The sequence below is a fragment of the Macrotis lagotis genome, chromosome X, assembly GCF_037893015.1.
Source record: "Macrotis lagotis isolate mMagLag1 chromosome X, bilby.v1.9.chrom.fasta, whole genome shotgun sequence".
NCBI lineage: Eukaryota > Metazoa > Chordata > Mammalia > Peramelemorphia > Peramelidae > Macrotis > Macrotis lagotis.
The window spans coordinates 263,763,762-263,776,650 of NC_133666.1; the positions used below are offsets into that span (position 1 = coordinate 263,763,762).

At 34.6% G+C, this 12,889-nt stretch overlaps 1 protein-coding gene and 1 pseudogene across 7 annotated transcripts in view; both read left to right on the forward strand.

Annotated features, from left to right (window-relative positions):
- The window catches only part of PDE4D (phosphodiesterase 4D), a 1,222,901-nt gene that overhangs the window by 982,855 nt on the left and 227,157 nt on the right, over positions 1–12,889 (forward strand). The window lies entirely within an intron of this gene.
- On the forward strand, positions 3,575–11,567 carry LOC141500133 (vesicle-associated membrane protein 4 pseudogene; annotated as a pseudogene).

Here is a 12,889-nt window from a genome sequence, read left to right on the forward strand (position 1 = left end):
TTCCACTGTATAGAACTACTTCTGGACTTCAGTCTGTGATGTATCCAATATTGCCTGTAGACTTTTATAAAACCAGATGAAAGCTTCCCTCCAACTCCCTTTAATAGGTTACAGTTCTCTTAATCTTCTGCTCACTTTTGTTTTTGTTTCTAAATATGAAAAAAATCACTGCCATTTCAATTTATTGTCTGAAATGTGTTTTCCTTCTTTTTCAGAAAGATATTGATTTTTAAAAAAAACAATTGTACTTATTCTATCTTCTCATTTGACAGGCATATGTGACTGCCTTCTCACTATGGGAGACACTAGATATTTGATGGACTTTATAAAGTTCATTTTGAAAGTGAGGTTAAGAAGTTAGCAGTATTTTCCCTTGGCCTGCCCAGGAAAAGAGACATGGAATGAAGTTCTAAATTTAGAATTTTTGAAAAGTCCATCTTCTCTCCTTTGTTCATCTCTGATCGATGCGATTGGGTGGAAGATGACCAATGATTGATTTTACTCAGTCAATATAGAGGGGTACTGGCACTTGTCTGTCAGTATTGGTGCACTTCTAGTGAATCATGGAGATGAAATACTTTAAAACTTAACTGTCATTCAAAACTATCCTTGTTTACAACACTAACTATTTTGTAACCATTAAAGAATTTTTATTTCTTCACTCTCCCTAAACCTCTTCTTCATTATTTCTATCATCTCAGGGAATTTTAGAATTGAAAGAGACATCAGTGGACCTAATGTAATCTATATGCCACCACCATGTCCTACCCAAATCTGCACTATAATGTCTTTTACAAGTGTTCATCCATCCCCTACTTGAAGCCCTCCTGAAAGCAAGACCCTACCATGCTCCCAAAGCAGCCCAACCCACTTTTGAAAAAGCTGACATTGAGCCTAAGTCTTTTTTCATTTCATTTTTTTCCTGATTTCATCCTCCCGCTCACTTCCTTCAAATAAAACAAGAGTATTCATAGAATAATAGTTATCAAGTTCACCCTCTTCCCATTTTCTAGATGAAGTAAGAGGGTCCCCCAGCAATTAAGTAATTTTCCTAAAGTCACAAGGTTAGTAATTAGTAGAGGTAGAATTTGAACCAAGGTTTTCCTACTCCCAAGTCCATTGCTTTTTCCACTTTATGACAATTCATCAAAAAATGATAGATAGTTACATGTCCTTGAGTTGCTGTTAAATGAAAGATAACACAGGTTTTCCTAGGTAATGTACATAAAAGAATTGGTGAAATTGACTTTATGTGTACCCCAAAACAACAAAACATCACTTCATGAAATACTTGATCATCTTGTATTGTAATAATAATAATATTAATAATGATGATGATAATGATAATAATAACAAATATTTTCAAAAAAAAGTAACAAGCAAATAATTGTGATCTTTGTACCACCATCTCTTGTAGGACAGTGAAGAGATAGAAAAATTCTATTCAAAATGCAATAGGGGGGACAGCTAAGTGGTGCAGTGGATAGAACACCAGCCCTGGAGCCAGGAAGACCTGAGTTCAAATTTGACCACAGACACTTAATAATTGCCTAGCTGTGTGACCTTAGACAAGTCACTTAACCTTATTAACTAGCAAAAGCAAAAAAAAACAGAATGCAATAAGGTACTAGAAATGAAATCATAAATTTCACTTATATAAATTTCTCTTATTTTTAAACATAAGGGAGGGTGGATAAAAATACACTAGTAAATATGGTTCAGGAGTAAAAAACAAGAGAAGTTAAAGGCTTTTAGACCAAAAAGAGTCCTGTGTCTGTATTATGAATACTTTAAGAATAGAATCGAGAGACCCTAAATAACGTCACAAAAAAATGAAATTAGCTATCTACTAGCTGGCAAAAAAAATACTGGTCAATAAATTAATAAAATTAAATAAATCAATAAAATTAATAAATTAATAAATAATTAATAATAACAAAAGAATCAATAAATTAATAAATAATAAAATTGATGAAAATAAATGATAAGTTAATGAATTAATAATAAATGTAAGCTATACTATATAATATATAATATAAAATAATAAATTAATATACTGATAAATTAAAATTAAATTAAAGTTAATAAAATTAATAAAATAAATTAATAAATAATAAATGAAATAATAATAAATTAATAAATCAGTCCTTTCTGAATAAGGTGTCTATCTACAATCCCATGGACTATCAACTTTCTTAAGAAAATTAGGTCAATATAAATCTGTTGCCATAATGAGAAGGCCCAAAAAAGTTCAGAAAGCACTTCTGCCAGCAAACCTTTGAATTTATTGCCAAGTAGAGATCTGTGGCAGCCAAAAACAATACCAAATTAAAAATATAGTCATTTGTAAAACTCTTGTCAAATAAGATGATAGAAAGAAAATTTAGCATCATCTTTCAATAAATAGTGAGGAGGGCAAAATGAGTTTGTAGAAATTTTGTCAAGAGACCTAATCAAACTAGATCATCCCGAGATTATTTAAGGATGACACAAGAAGGAGGCCATCTAACAGATGAAACAGAGGAAAAGAGTCACAAAAACCCTTAAAAGACTTTTCTCCATCAGTGATGGTGGAGCCACCATTCATGGTCTTTCTTAACACCTTAGCCTATTACATATTACATAAATAAATAAAAATGACAATGAAGAAAAGAATCGAAGAATAACAGTTAAGCTGGAGCAAAGCATAGTTTGCAGGTAACACAAATCTGAGAGCTTTGAGATGAGATGCTTCTAGGTATTTGTAAGAATTAATAATGGATAATTTATGATCTATCTCTTCTGACTAATATTAAGAGGGGCATGAAATAGGGAAACTTGTGCTCCCCAGAGTAGTTTGTAAGAGATCTTCCAGATGCTTTTGTATATTATGCTGCATTAATAACCTTGCTTGATCAAGGTCCAAAGTTTACAGAACTTCCTCAATGAGGTCTATAATCAATCAACCCCTGCTTCACCCTAGAGATGGTCCTAAAGCTGAGTAGATGAACTCTGCTCCATCCCCTTCCCTTTTTGGGACAAGTATGTTGGGTCTAGAAGGCCACTGTTTTGGTGAGGAGAGATAGGAGACAACAGAGAAGATGGCAAGGCCTTCAAGGTCCTTGTAGATACCTGGATAGAATGAATCTGGGACTGTGGCCAGCTCAATATAGTACACTGAGATTATCTTGTCCCACTCCCTCATTTTACTGATGGAGAAACTTGAGGTTAATATAGGGTGATAGCTTCTCTAAAGTCACTAAAATGTTTCTAAATAATTTCTCTTTTAGAATATGCATTCCAAACTACATTTTACCTTGAAGATATACTAAATAATCATGTAATTGTAGATGGTGACAATTTCTTTGCTTCTACTTCTTTTTTCTCATTTCAAATGTGGAAGCAAGAAAATCAGGAGGCTCTGATCTGAGTTGAGATCATGCCCGTAGGACTCTCCAGTGAGAAAAGAGATGCTTTGCAATTTTTTTTCTTATTCTACAGTGATTATAAGGTACATTATCTTGTCTATCTATAAAGGTTAAACAAGCCCCTCCCCCCCGGCCAGCTCAGCCCGGCCCGGCCCGGCCGGCTCCGAGGGGCGCCCCGGAGCCTCCGGCGGACTCCAGGTGGTATATATCTATCTCTTAAAGTTGGGAAAAGAAAAACAACTTTTTGAGTAATAAAAATGCCGCCTAAATTCAAGTGCCACCTAAATGATGATGATGTCACTGGTTCTGTGAAAAGTGAAAGGAGAAATCTTTTGGAAGAAGATTCAGATGAAGAAGAGGATTTGGACCCCGGAATGACAAAATTAGGCATGTACAGAATCAGGTGGATGAAGTAATTGATGTCATGCTAGAGAATATTACAAAAGTGATTGAAGGAGGAGAGAGACTGGATGAGCTACAAGACAAATCAGAAAGCTTATCAAATAACGCAACAGCTTTTAGCAACAGATCGAAACAGCTTCGAAGACAAATGTGGTGGCGTGAATGCAAAATGAAGGCCATCATGGCTCTGGTTGCTGTTATCCTTTTGCTGGTGATTATCATTCCTATTGTCCTGAAATATCGGACTTGATTCTGTGACCAGAGATCTCTAATAAAACATTTCTGGGACAATTAAAAAAAAAAAGATTGCTGCATAATTTTAAGATAATTATTTACATGACTTTGAAAAGTGTTTTTTCTCAAGAAGAGGCAAGTGTCCTGTTCAAATTGGAGCATTGACAAATTCCCGATTAGCATCCTCTCCTTTACCAAAATATGCTGTCATTAATTTATTTTTAAAAGAAACATCTACTTTGTCTTGTTATAGAAGCCTAATTTGAAACTAGATACTTGCCAATACATTATTTGTATATAGAGTTAAACGTTGATGATGATATTTATAATTTAACATAACTTCCTACTGTAAATTAGAGAGGGAGGGATTTATTGCATCAAGTTCAGGGATAGGATGGGAGGTAAGAGATGAAACATTATGTAAAAAGGATTGGTAACCATTCAATTAATAATCACAAAGTGTGTAATTTTTTTCATGTAAAAAATTATATTTTGGAAATGGTTTCCATTATTTATGGCAAAACTAATATTTTCAATACTGCTACTTTCAACTGTGACTAAAGACATTCCAGTAAACCTATTTTGCCTGTAAAAAAAAATAAAGGTTAAACAACTCTGGTTGTGTTTAGAATTCTGTGTTCTATTTGACTTATATTCTTAGATTTATCTAAGCATTGCCAAAATTTTGACAGCTTCATCTGTCAATCATAGCACAACCAGGAAAGGAAAGAAAATATAATTTAATTAGTATTTTCAATTTTAGAAATCAATAGCTATTTTGAACTTTCTCTTTTTTCTGCATGAATTGTTCTTTGCATTATTCATAATAGCATAATAATAAAGGGCTTACAGTTATAAAAATGATTTAAGCTATATTTCTAGGTTTGAATAGGAATTTTATCACAATATCTTCATTTTAGGTTGCTTAGTACTATACAGGAATACCCTAGTTACAGTTTCATGTTCATATGGAACTAATATAGACATAATAAAGGATAGTTATAGCCTTTTAATGACACCCAATGGAAGCAAGAGACTATAAAGGATTTACAAAGAATATTTAATAGAGTAATCTGTTAACCCAGGGAAGTTAATTAAGCAATTGAGAATATCAGACCAGTTTGCTTCTCTTCATAAGGACCAGTCAAAAACTTGGAGATTTAAAAAAGGGGAACAATGATGTTTCAGTTAATGGATTAGAACGCATTTATGAATTTATAAAATTGAATTGAAACAAAAATTTTCCTGGAGATGAAATTAACTAAGGTGACTTGGAGATATAGTCTACGACTCAAAGAAAACAATACAAGATATTTAATTATGCTGATACTTGAGAATAAAACTCAGTAAAAAGTGATATTAAGGGCAGCTAGGTGGCAGAGTAAGATAGAGCACTGAACCTGAAGTTTCAGGAAGATTAATTTTTCATAGTTCAAATGTGACCTCAGACACCAGCTGTGTGAACCTAGGCAAGTCACTTAATCCTGTTTACCTCATTTTCCTCATCTGTAAAACAAACTAGAAAAGGAAAAGGTAAACATCTCCAGTATATGTGCCAAGAAAAGCCCAAATAGGGTCATGAAAGCTCATACATAACTGAAAAATGTCTAAATAAAAGAAAAATTTTAAATTCATAAACTGAGAATGTTTTCTCAGGAAAGTAAAGAACTCAAAAAAACCTGAACTTTAGTAGCTTCTTTGTTGCAAATACAGGAAAGAGAAGATTAAAGGCGGATCTCAGTTTTCAGTGGGAGCAAAAACTAATGAAAACTTGACCATTTCCTACTTTTTTCAGTTTTTTTACTACTTAATAGCTTCTGTGTACTTTGACTCAGTGACACTGGCCTCTTGGCTACTTTTCCAACAGAATAGTGTCTCCCAATTCTGGAGCCCTTGTTCAGAATGTTCTCAGCCTCCTCATCTCAACATCCTGGTTTCACTTAAATCTCCTCTAAAATCCCACCTTCTGCTAAATATTTTACCTAGTCCTCTTAAGCTTAATGCCTCTGTATTTATCATTTGTATAGAGTTGTGTACATATTGTCTTTTCCATCAGACTATGATATCCTTGAGAACAGAGCTTTTTTTTTTTTGTCTTTCTTGGTAATAGTACAGGACCTAGCACATAATGATGTTAGTCCATTGTTTTCAAAAAAGACCACAAAATCAGGGAGATGATGCCTTGACAAGCATGTGAATTGAATTTGAGTGAGGGATGCTGTGCTAAGTCACCAGCCTCACTTTCTTCTCTAGGCCTAATAGCAAGATATGAGTCAGGATGACTGGAGGTGGCCCTGGATGGGAGGCAAAATTAAGTGCCTTTCTTTGCCCAAGGTCACAAGCTAGTAAGTGCCCAAGGCTAGATTTGAACTCAGGTTCTCTTGACTCCAGTTCACTGCCCCACCTACTAGCACATAGTATGTGCTTACTAAATGTTTGAGTGACTATAATAACATTCAAATCAAGGCTCTGTAAATAGATATGAGATTTTAAGATGGGGTCCTGACTACTGCCCAACTACAAAGCAACTGGTAGTCTTCTCTCCTCCTCTATGTGGTACTATGTACTTTTGCTTTTCACTTACCACTTTGTGTTATATTTACACCAAATCCTTGTAATTAGTGACTTGTGTGATAGTGGAAAGTACACTCTACTTGGAATAAAATGACATGGGTTAGATTTTCATTTCTGTAACACTCTCCGACCTTGGACAAGTCACTTAAACACCCCAAGTCGATACTTATCTGTAATAATGGAATAGCAATATTCAAATCAGTCTCACCCTGTTATAAAAAGAATGTTTTAAACAGCTGGCATTTACATAGCAGTTTAAGTTTGCAAAGCACTCTGCACACATCTCATTTGAACCCTACACACCAGAGATAGGTAGGTGTGGAAGCTGAAACAAAGTTTAAGTGATTTGACCAGGGTCCCCCTCCCTCCCCAACTAGTAAGTATCTGAGGCTGAATTTGAACTCGGATTTTCCTGACTCCTTGTCCTCCATTCTAATCATCATGCCATTTGTTACTGTTGGTATTATGTTTGTTGTTACCTTGCACTTTAAAATTAAATCACTAATCATTTAATTGAAATTAAAATCAACCTGAAAATTTCCAAGTTCAAAGGTTTCAAAGTTTTAAAGTTTAAATTATTGTTATTTCATTATTTCGGTCATGTCCAACTCTTCATGACCCCATCTGGGATTTTCTTGACAAAGATTCTGAAGTAGTGGGGTGGCTAGGTGGCACAGTGGATAGAGCACCAGCCTTGGAGTCAGGAGTACCTGGGTTCAAATCTGACCTCAGACACTTAATAATTACCTTGCCGTGTGGCCTTGGGCAAGCCACTTAACCCCACTGCCTTGAAAAATCTAAAAAAAAAAAAGATTCTGAAGTAGTTTGCCAAACAGGTTAAGTTGACTTGCCCAGGGTCACATAGCTAGTAAGTGTCTAAGATCAGATGTATATTCAGGTCTTCCTGATTCTAGGTCCAGCACTCTATCCACTGTACCAGTTTTATAAATATCCAATAGATGTAGCATTCTAAGTTATATCAGTAGTTGTCTAGTTCAAGAGCTGCAAAATCTTCCCTTTTCCCCCATCATTTTTTGGATGAGGCAATTTTAACCTAGGGAATTTAAGTAGTTTATCCATGTCTCCCAGGTAATAAACATCAGAGTTCAGATCTGAACAAAGATCATCTGCCAGTTCTCTTTCTGCCTTACAGTACTTTCTGTTTGCAACTTGCCAAAATGGAAAGTACATTGAGATGGGAAATGAGAGATAGGAATCTAGCTTATGTAATTTTATTTCAAATCCAGTGCACTTTCCACTATAACATATTAGTCATTGACCTCAGGGATCTGGTAATTAAATTTCCTGGGTCTAGGAGTGGGCTGAAGCCAGCTCTCCCTCTACCATGGAGTGCTAGTCATTTTCTATGTCAGTATTTTGACCTTGAAAAATCAGCAAACCCTAGAAATCAAGACTTGACTTTACTGATAATTTGATTGCTGTGTTGTTTATCTAGATAAATAGTGGGGTTTTTTTTGTTTTTGATTTAGTTTGTTGATAATCTAGATATAAGGAAGTGATAGAGAAAAATGTTAATAATGCAGACTAACCTTAAGTGGTTGCCCTGCTTTGGAGAAAGTTGGTTGTTAAACATTTATGGACTCACCCATGCCAAGATCCTGTCACTAACTCTGTACCTTGTCAAAAATCTTTTTTTGAATAAATGTCTTTATCGTTTAGCATTTATCTTTCCTTAACTTCTAGGGTGGTGAGTAAAAGAGCACAGATATGGAATCTTAGGATATTGGTTCAAGTTCTTGTTCAGTCATTTGCTATACCTGGTATGACAAGAACATAATCCTTTTAGGGACTCATCTTACCTCATCTGGAAAATCACTTCTGAGGTCCTTTCCACCTTTAAATCTGTGATCCTATGGAACTTCTAAGTTTTTAAGCACTCCTCCACAATACCATTAAGGGTGCTTGGCTTTCTTGAGTAGAAAGGCATTATGGAATTTTAAATGGTATTCTCATTTACATTGTAATTACCTTTGAAAGGCCTAAGTTGTTTTTTTTTTTGCTGTTTTGTTTGTTGGTTTGGTCCTCTAATCATAATTATATTTCCTGTGAAATTATGCTGTAGTCACATTAAGGCACAGAGAGAGAAGGAAATTTGTACAAGGTCATCTCCCTATCCAATGTTCTAGTAATAATAATAATAATAATAATAATAACCCTATGTAGTGCTTACTGTGTTTCAGATACTGGGTTAAGTGCTTTACAATTATTTTCTTTTATCCTTACAACAACCCTGGGAATTAGGTTCTATTATTGTACTACCCATTTTACAGAATAGGAAACTGAGACAAATAGATGTGAAGTGAGTTGTTCAGGGTTACACAGCTAATAAGTGTCAAACTCTGGATTTTAACTCACCTTCCCAACACCCAGCCCAGCTCTCTATCTATTATATCACATAGCTGTCCCATGTAGATTATTCTATCTTTTTCATGTGATGGAATTTACAATACTGGATATTTAGTAATAGCCTTATTAGGGGCAATTAGGTGGTATGACTGGTCTTGGAGTCAGGAGGACAGGAATTCAAATCCAGCCTCAGACACTTGACTCTTACTAGCTGAGTGACCTTGGGAAATCACACAACTCTGATTGTCCTGCATCCAGGGCCATCTTCAGTTGTCTTGATTCATATCTGGGCGATAGACCCAGATAACTCTGGAGGAGAAAGTGAGGCTGGTGACTTAAACCCCCCCCTCAAATCCAATTCACCTTCCTGATGTTGTAATCTTCTTTGAAAAATGAAGGACAAACATTATTATAATAATAGTCTTATTAGCCCAAGTAGGTAGTATTTTCAATTCATAAGCATCTTTTTTCCCCCAATAACTTATAAATACCCCATTAGTCAAATACTTCTCTACATTTAATACATTCCTTTCTGGCTTGGTATATCTAGCAACCCAGACAAGGTCAGTTTGCCACTTTGGTTTCCCACATTTTATGAAATAAACAAGATTATTAATTTCTATTTTCAGAACCTTTTCTTGGAAGATTGCTTTTTCAGGAGATGAAGGGTCTTCCCTTTTTAAAAGCATGAAACAGCAGTATACTCACCCAAATAGATGTATCTCTTGGCTTTGTTTCCTGCTGCTTCTGGAGGACTTCCTTTCATTTTCTGGTTCAGGTTTTTGAAGAAGGAAAAAAAAATCATGGCAAGAGCTGTGAGTATGATTGTTTTCTCTCTTTTATAAGAGATCTAGATCACTTATTGGGGTCATCCTACCTCCTGCTGACCTGACTTAGTGGAGTAGAGAAGAAGCCCCATTTCTTTGTTAGGAGGCATAATACCTTTGACAAGTTTTGATTTTACCTTCCTCATAACCAAGGGCAAAGCAATGGAAAGTTTTTTCTAAGTCATGAAACTGAAGGACTGTTAAGACATGAATGCCCCATTGTGACTGGAACACTCAAAGTGCATCATGAGTAACCAGTATCTGCTTCTTTATCTGAATCCCAAATCAAAAGTCTTTTTCTTAAAATACTAGAGCTGCTATTTAAAATCCACAATAAAAGAAGAATCCCTCTTTTCCACTTCAGAAGTTTCTTCCATTGTGTTTAATTCTGTGTTACCAGGTGTTATTGGTGTATTCATTGGACTCTAACTGATAAGACAGCTTTTGAGCCCCTGTTTTTCTAGAATCATAAATTAATACTGGCTGCATTGCTATGTAAGATTCAAAATCAAAGGACTGATTTGAATCAGAATCAGAAATTTCCATTACTATAAATTTAAATCATAGCAAAATATCTCCACTTACAGGATAGGGAATCAACCTTTCAATTTATCCCTTAAAAATAATTATTAAATACTTTATATATGCCAGATGTTTTGGTCAGTACTGAGTTACAAAGAAAGGTAAATGACAGGTCCTCCTCTAATTTGGAGAGGGGGAGGAACAGCCATGCACCAACTATAGGCAGGATAAATTGGAAATAATCAACAGAAGGAAAGCACTCAAATTAAAGAGGAATGGGAAAGGTTTCCTGGGGAACATGAAATTTTTTTCTTGGTCTTAAAAAGAAGCCAGGAGACAGAAATGAGGAGAGGGAACATTCTAGAACTGGGGATAGTCAGAAAAAAAATGCCTGCAGCAGAGATATAGAGAGTCCTGTTGTTGGAACAAACAGTAGGGGAGATCATGGAATATTTGGGGGAAGAAGGTGAAATGTCTAAGAAGGCTAGAAACTAGATGAATGGAAAGGTTAGGAAGGGCCTTAAACATCAAACAGAAGATTTTATATTTGATCCTACCAATGATAGGGAGCCACTGGAGTTTACTGAGTAGGGCTGAAGGAAGAATTGACAGTCAGAACTACTCTTTAGGAAAATTAATTTTGTCAACTGAATGGAGAATGAACTGCAATGGAGAGAGATTTGAAGCAATGTGCATGGTAGGTTGTGAAGGGCTACATCAGGGTGGTGACAGTGAAGAGGAGAAGAGGAAAAGGGTAGGAGAGATGTTACAAAGGTAAAAATTTACAGGCCTTGGCAACAATTTGAATATAAGGAGAATGAAAAGTTGAAGATGATACTTAGGTGTTAACTTGGGGAAGTGACGTATCCTCAAAATAATAGGGAAGAAAGAGAGATAGGAGGTTTTGGGGCAAGGAAAGATGAGATCACTTTTAGACATGCTGAATTTAAAATTCCTGTGGTAATCTGTAATTTCATAAGTAATTGGAGAAATATTTGAGGCTGGGGATCAGCAGAGAAGTTAGGGAAAAATAAGTAGATATATAAAGGAATCATTCAGTGTTCAAGGATGCCAGTTCCTAATTCTTCAATTTCATAGTCCATTATTCATTTATTAAGGCAGAAAATGAGTCAAAATTCAAACAATATACATCACCAAAACCAGTTTTCTCTACATCTTAACTACCCATTCAAAATTTATTTTACAAGAAGTAAATTCCAAAACTTAACTGAAACAGGTGATTATATATATATATATATATGTATATATATATATAATGCATATTTTTTTGGAATGTATTTACTGATGTATTTACTTTATCCATATTCTTTTATATTTATGTTTGAAAAAGTCAATAAATTTTTAGATTTTAAGAGCTTAATTCAGAATTTACATAAAAGGTTTACTTTTTTCATTGTAAAGTCATATATATTTAAAGTTTTAAGTACATTTCAAAAATATAGCCTTGAGAGAAAGTGAAGGTATAATAACTCTGGCCTTTATTGGGGACAGAAACTTAATTCCATCAATTATAATTTAAATAAAAGGAATTTCTTTATCTTTACTAAGGTGAGAAAAATCTGAAAAAGCAAGATAAAACAGTGCCCAGAGGAGAAATATACAACAAAAAACTCAGTTTGATTAGTTTCCTTTATACTTGGAAAAAAGAAATAAAGCAAAATATAAAAGGACTGAATATTGCAAAGAATTCTCAAATCATAGATTTAAAGTTGGCAGAGACCATAGAGGACTCAGTCCATCATCCACTTCATTTGGCAGATTATAATAGAGACAGAAAGTTTCAGCAACTTGCATCATATCTTAAATAAGATACCTTAGAATAACAGTTTTTGAACTTTTTTGACTCAGAATCTCTTTGAACTCTTAAAATTGAGGACCATCCCCCAAAGAGTTTTTATTTATGTGGGTTATGACTTGTTAAAAGTTAAAATGTCTTATTATTATAAAAATAGTTTTGACCTCAATGGACCCCCTGAAAATGTCTCAGTGACCTGCTGTCCTCAGAAGTATCAACATTATAGTTTGAGATCTGCTGCCTTGTGATCATTCTCAACATATCATTTCTACTCCATCTTAAAGAGAAATATTCAAAAATGAAATGCTACAAAAATGAGAAAGAGTTATAACTGCCATTAAATATACCCACATTTTAAAGAATCTTAATTCTTTGAAAAACCATAGACTCAAATTGATTTCATTCAAATCAATGGCTGACTAAGGTACAGAAATTAACTCCAGGTTGGAGCTATATTTCCAAATAAAAATTGAGTCCTAGAAAGGTAGATCTTGTAATGTATGATTACAAAACAAATTAAGTTAAAATGTTATAATGGAGAGATAAAAATTCCTAGAACATATGATCATACATGTTCATGTTTAGTTCTTCATGACTCTATTTGGCTATTCTTGGAAAAGATCCTGGAATTGTTTGCTGTCTCCTCCAACTCAACTTGCAGATAAGGAAACTAAGGCAAATAGAGTAACATGACTTGCCCAAGATGGATTTAAACTCGCTCAAGCTGGATTTGAACTCAC